This window comes from Coenobita brevimanus, chromosome 65, assembly GCF_032717465.1.
Source record: "Coenobita brevimanus isolate Jiangsu-jjx chromosome 65, ASM3271746v2, whole genome shotgun sequence".
NCBI classification, from domain to species: Eukaryota; Metazoa; Arthropoda; class Malacostraca; order Decapoda; family Coenobitidae; genus Coenobita; species Coenobita brevimanus.
In genome coordinates, this window is record NC_137018.1 from 51,888,185 (window position 1) to 51,894,828 (window position 6,644).

At 44.9% G+C, this 6,644-nt stretch overlaps 1 protein-coding gene across 1 annotated transcript in view; it reads right to left on the reverse strand.

The window, feature by feature from the left end:
* The window catches only part of LOC145405113 (uncharacterized), a 49,092-nt gene extending 42,827 nt beyond the window's left edge, over window positions 1–6,265 (reverse strand). Inside the window, exon 1 of the mRNA XM_080276630.1 lies at window positions 5,954–6,265. The gene's annotated coding sequence lies outside the window, so the exon portion shown is untranslated. The remainder of the gene's footprint in view (window positions 1–5,953) is intronic.
* Between the last annotated feature and the right edge of the window lie 379 nt (window positions 6,266–6,644).

A 6,644-nucleotide genomic window follows, 5' to 3' on the forward strand; every position in this document is an offset into this window, starting at 1 on the left:
GAGGAGGAGGAGGAGGAGGAGGAGAGGAGCGGAATAATGATGATGAAGATGATAACGATGATGATAATGAACATGAGGAGATGAGATGAGATAGGAGGAGGAGGAGAAGGAGGAGGAGGAGGAGGAGGAGGAGGAGGAGGAGGGAGGGAGGGAGGGAGGGAGGGAGGGAGGGAGGGAGGGAGGGAGAGGGAGGGAGGGAGGGAGGGAGGGAGGGAGGAAGGAAGGAAGGAAAGGAGAGGAGAGGAGGAGAGAGAAAGAGAGGAGGGGAAGGAGAGAAAGAAAGCAGAGTAAAAAGAAAGGAGGCTTGTAAGTTATACATTAGCCTACACATACGAGAGAGAGAGAGAGAGAGAGAGAGAGAGAGAGGCAGAGGCAGTATTAGAGGCTGGGGTGTCAGGTAGTCTATTGGTTAGAGGCACCAATGAAGAGAGAGAGAGAGAGAGAGAGAGAGAGAGAGAGAGAGAGAGAGAGCATTCAATTATCTGTTCATCAATAAAACTCCTTCACATTAAGGTTTTTGAATAACAAAACTTTAGAACTCTCTCTCTCTCTCTCTCTCTCTCTCCATATATAAAACTGATAAGGCCTCCATCAACATTATTCTTATCCTGAAGTTCCTCTTGATAACGTAAATATAACTCAAAATCCCATCCAATATTTGACTGTAACCGTTTATTAAATTTTGGCCCCGTCTGTCAAATTCAAATGAGGTGTGATTTTTGTTTCAGGGTTTCAAAAAGTTATTCTAATTTGAAACTGTCAGTGATTTAAAAGTTCCAATTAATATTTTGTATATCTTGCAACATTTTGTGGTGCGTATTATTTTAAAACTGCAGTGTATTCGTTTTTAATTTGAAAAAAAAAAAAATCTCGCAATGTTTTTATCCTCTAAATCTGGTTATCATTATTGTTATTATTATTATTATTCTTGTTATTTGTTTTAGACGATTTAATTATACTTAGGAATGATCTTTCGTAGTGAAGGGATTGATGAAGGTTGTAGCAGTCCCATATATTTCAATAAGTCTCCTGAAGTGAATCAAATCGCCGGGATATGAAAAAATATAAACTGAAATACTGCTCACGGGCTGAAGCCTGAAGGGATTACTTTGAATGTTCGTACGCCCGCCAATCAATAAACCCATTAGCCAACCAGATGCACTGATTCCCGTGACGTCATCAAGAACAACAATCAGCCAACCATATGCACCGATTATCATGACGTCATCAATAGCCACCCACGCATCAGCCAATCAGAATACCGTGTGTACTATGACGTCAGTGCCAGCCGCCCACGCCGCCAGCCTATCACGAGCCCTATCAGTACCAGTTATAAAGTAATCGGCTTGCTGAACAGATGATGGCAAGTAAATAATGACATTTTAATCGTCTTCCAGTCATTATCTATCGGTAGGCAGTTATTTATCTGTCATTGTAGGTCGGTAGCGTGTGCCTCTCATCCTCAACTGGATTCAATCCCACGCGCGGGCTGGCATTTAAGCGGATGAGGCAGTAAGTCCTTTCATGTGTTCTCATATTCCTTTGATGACATATATGGTTCCAAGTCACTCACACAGCCACTCAAACTCAAATTTCCACATGCTTTTCTTCCCCTACATTTCAAAATTACTCCAAACCCATTCCCGAGTTAAAACAAAAAAACTAACCTAACCAAACTTACCCAAATCTACCCTAATCTCTAACTTACCCAAATCTACCATAAACTACCCTAATCTCTAACTTACCCAAACCTACCCTAAACTACCCTAATGCAGTCCAATCAAAATCAAGTATTTCTAGCCGAATTTCGCCTAACTGCCTAATCACTTGTAACTTAACCTACCCAAATCTAACTTTGCTAACTTTTTCTACCTTCATCAACCCTCCTACCTCCCTCCTCACCTCCTTCGCTGTCACCTGACCTGTCTCTTTTTTATCAGAGAGCTGTGGTTAGCTTATATTACACGCCACACCACACCACCTCTCTCTCTCTCTCTCTCTCTCTCCATATTTTTTCTCTTCGTCCGTCTCTCCAGACAACACTCCCTCCCCCCCCCTCCTCTCTCTCTTTCTCTCAAGTGGGGGAAGTGATGAGGGTGGGGAGGGAGATAAAAAATTAGGAATGATGGACGAGGAAGTGAGGAAAAAGGGAAAAGAGGAGGGAAAGGGTAAGAAGCGAGGGAGGGAAGACGGAAGGAAGGAAGGAAGGAGACGGAGGGAAGCGAGAGAGGGGTGGAGAAAGAAGGAAAGTGAAGGGAAGGGGTAAAAAGGGAGGAGAGAGAGGAGGAAGGAAGGAAGAATAAAAGATGAAGAGAAGGAAGGAGTTATAGATATACAAGTGTGCGTGAGAGAGAGAGAGAGAGAGAGAGAGAGAGAGAGAGAGAGTGTGTGTGTGTGTGTGTGTGTGTGTGTGTGTGTGTGTCCTTGTAGAACAGTGGCTGTCTTTGTGAGAAAATAAAGCGAGGGGAAGTGAAAGAATGCGCCGAGATAGAGTTCAGGTTTATATGAGAGAGAGAGAGAGAGAGTTGTGGTCAAGAGTTTCGGCCCTCTTATTTTCCTCATTATCTTTCTCTCACTCTCTCTCTCTCTCTCTCTCTCTCTGCCGTCCATCATATTTCTTAAGAGGAAAAGTCACATTTAAGAAGGAAGGACGTTAGGGAGGAAGGAAGGGAGGGAAGGAGAGGAAGAAAGGAAGGAAGGAAGGAATGGAAGGAAGAAAGGAAGGAATGGAAGGAAGGAACAAAGGATGAAAGGAAAAAGGATGGAAAGCAGGAAAGAGAAGGAAGTAAGGAGGAAGGAAGAAAGAAGCAAGGCAGCAATCAAGCAAACAATGAAATGGAAGGAAGAAGGAAGAAAAGAAAGGAAGGGATGAAAGAAGGATGGGATTAAGGGGATGAATGAAGGAAGGAAGGAAAAAAGGAAGAAAGGAAGTTAAGGAGAAGTAAATGAAGGAAGGGATAGATGGATGGAGGGAGAGAGTGTGGGAGTGAGCGAGGAAGGAAGGAGAGAGAAGGAAGGAGAGAAAGAGACGTGAAAGGAAAAGGACGAAGGAAGACCAGACAAGATAGGAAGGAAGGAAAATAGGAAATGGGGGAGGTAAGGAGGGAGCAGAAAGGAAAGATGCTGATGAGAATGGAAGGTAGGAGGGAGGGAGGGAGGGATGGAAGGAAGGAGGGAGGGAAGGAAGAAAAGGAAGTAAACAAAAGATAAATTGAATGATGGAAGGAAAGGAAATGAAGGAGACAAAAGGATACAGAAAAGGTAGCCTGAGAGGTGGATGGGTGGATTAACGGATGGATGGATGGATTAACGGATGGATGGATGGATTAATGGATGGAGGATGGATGGATGGATGAATGGGCGAGTGGATGGATGGATGGATGGATGGATGGATGGATGGACGGATGGATGGATGGATGGGTGGGTGGGTGAGTGGATGGATGGATGGGCAAGTGGATGGATGGATGGATGAATGGGCGAGTAGATGGATGGATGGATGGATGAATGGATGGAGGAAAGGGTAGAGAGAAGAGTTGGAGAAGGCAAAAGAGGAAGGAAAGGAATGGGAGGGTAGAGTAGGAAAAGGAAAGGTAGAGGGGGGAAGGGAAGGAGGGATGAAGGAATGAGTGGATAAGAGTGGACGAATAGAGAAGGAAGGGGTGGATAAGAGTGGAGGAAAAGAGAAGGAGGGAGGGTAGGAGGGAGGGAGGGAGGGAATGGTGGATCAATGGAGAGGAAGGAAGGAAATGAAGGAAGAAGACAGGAAGGAGAAATAAAGAAGGAAGGAAAAGGATGGAGAGGATGAAAGGACTGAAACCAATGAGGGAAGAAGGAAGAGGAAGGAAGAAAGAAGAGGGGATGGAAGGAAGGGAGAAAAGAAAGGAAGAACGAAGGAATGCATGATAGGATGGAGGAAGATGGTGAGGGATGGATAGATGAAAGAAAATAGAAGAACGGAGGAAAAAGAACAGGAAAAAACGAGGAAAATCGAGAGAACAAGAAGACAGAAGGAAGAAAGAATGGAAGAAGGGAAAGGAAGGAAAGAGACAGATGGAAGGATGGAAAGAGAAGAACGAAGGCGTGAGGAAGAAGGAAAGAAGTCAGACGGAATGAAGGAAAGGATGAAGAAGAGAGTAAGAAAGGAAAGAGGAAGGGGAGAAAAGGGGGAAGGAAAAGAGAGAGAAGAGGGAGAAGAAAAGGAAATTGATAAAGGAAGAAAGAAGGATGAGAAATGCGGCGATGAGTGAAGACAAATGAAGAAGAAAGGGAAGAGAGGAAGTGGGGAGGAAGGAAAGCAGGGAGATGAGGAAGAAGAGGAAGTACGGAAGAGGAAGAAAAAGAAGGATGGATGGAAGGAAGAATGACAAATGAAGAAAAGGAAGAAAGAGAGGAAGTGGGGAGGAAGGAAGGCAGGGAGATGAGGAAAGTGAGGAAGAGGAAGGAAGGACGGCAGAGGAAAAAGAAGGATGGAAGAAAGACAAATGAAGAAGCAAAAGGAAGAAAGAAAGGAAGTGGGGAGGAAAGAAAGCAGGGAGAGGAGGAATGTCAGGAAGAAAAGACGGATGGAAGGAAGGACGGAAGAGAAGGAAGGTAGAGGAAGAAAAAGGAAGGAAGGAAGGAAAGTGGAAGGAAAGAAGGAAGGACGGAAGTGAAGGAAATTAAAGGAAGAAAAAGGAAGGAGGGAAAGTGGAAGGAAGGAAGGAGGGACGTGAAGGAAGGAAGGATGGAAAGTGGAAGGCAAGAAGCAAGGAGGACTTTAGAAGGAAACAGAAAAAGACGAGAATAAGGAAGGTGAGAGAAGTGAGAAAATGAAGAGAATAAAGAAAGAAGGAATGAGATTAAAGAAAGTGAACAAGTGAGAGATATTTCACATTAAATTTAATTTGGGAGTGGAAGTGACCGTTATTATCGTAAAGTGGCAGTTGTGGTAATTGTGGTAGTGGTGGCAGGCGTGGTACTGGTGTGTGGTATGTAAGTGGTGGCTGTGGTTGCAATTGTGGTAGTTGTGGAAGCTGTGGTGGTGGTGGTAGTTGCGGTACTGGTTATTGTGAGGTGGTAGTTACGGGAATGGTGGTAGTTGTGGTTGTAGTTGTGGTAGTTGAGTGATACATGTGGTAGTGATTGTGTTATGGTTCTGGCAGCAACTGTGATAGTGGTGGTAGTAATGGCTGTTGTTATGGTAACTGGGATGGTATTTTGGTAGCAGTGGTTAGGCAGTGACGGTGGTAGTGGTGGTGGTGGTAGGGATAGTAATAGTTAGTGGTATTTAGGTATTAATAGTGCTAGTGGTGGTAGATGGTGGTGGTTTGGAGAATGGTAGTGGCTGTGGTGGTTTGGTAGGGATAGTGGTAGTTGTGGTAGTGACTGGTTTTAGTAATGAAGGATACTGGTAGATGTAGTTGTGGTGGCAAAGACCGTGGTAGTGGTAGTAGTTGTGGTCAGGAGGGGATGGTGGTGGTTGTGGCTGATAGTGGTAGTGGTGGTTAGGGAGAATGGTTACTATTGCGGTTACAGTGACAGATCCCTACATCACAGTGAGTTAATAGTGGTACCGTAGTTGTAGTAAAAATAGTACGGCAGCAGTAGTAACGGCAGTGGTAGGTTAAGCTAGTTTCCAAAATTAGGTAGCAGTAGTAGTAGTAGTAATAGTAGTAGTAGTAGTAGTAGTAGTCGTAGTAGTAGTAGTAAATTAACAGTACGGACAGGTCTTGGTGGGTTTAATATTTTTGCCCCCTCGTGCCGGTAGTAGCTGTAGTCGTAGTGGTAGTAGTAGTAGTAGTACGTCGAAGTAGGAAAATCAATAACAATTCACTTCCCCACAAAATAATCAAGAATTCTTGCAACATAATACCCTCACCCACGCAACACTACCATATTGCGTCACTGCCTCTACTACAATACGCTCAGTCACTACGTAAGCTATCATTTTGCAAGTACAAGACAAATTACTTACCGGGCGAGTCGCAGCCTGTTCAAATATCCAGGTAGATTTCACTCGTTTTCGATCACATCTGCCCGTGTCTTTCATCCCCCTAATCATCACTCATCACTTGACTGACTCCACAAGTGTTTTTCATTGATCAACGCTGAATTAAAGGTTGATTATAATGATTGACCAAAAAATTGTATGTACGACACGTTCGGCTTTTGAGAGGGAAAAGGTAAAGTCTGGGAAACAGTGTCGATGGGGGCTATTTTGTTTACATTATTCCTGCCTATCCATCTGTCTACTGCCCCCCTTATCCACTGGTGTTTACAGTAGGCAGCCTCCTCCTCGACTGTCTGCCTCAGCCTCTCTGCCTGGCCTCCCTCCCTCCCTCCAGTCTGCCGCGTCTGCTTCTTGGCAGCTCCTCACCCTCTCCTCTACCCTCCTGCTTACCTACCTGCCTACCTCTCCTTCCTCCCTCACCTCTTTTCTGCATTCCCTTCATCAATTGAGCCCTTTCTCTCTCTTTCTCCCTGCCTTTTCCACTTTCCCTCTATATTTCCCCCCCATCCCGCCAGATCCCCATCCCCCCTCCATCTTGCCGCTAAGCCCCGCCCTCCTCTGCGTGGGCGGGCGTAGGATTCAGTTTACTACCCACATTTTTCCTCCATAAACCTCTAATTCATTTTACATCGCGGTTGGGCAGGCTGCAGTTGTG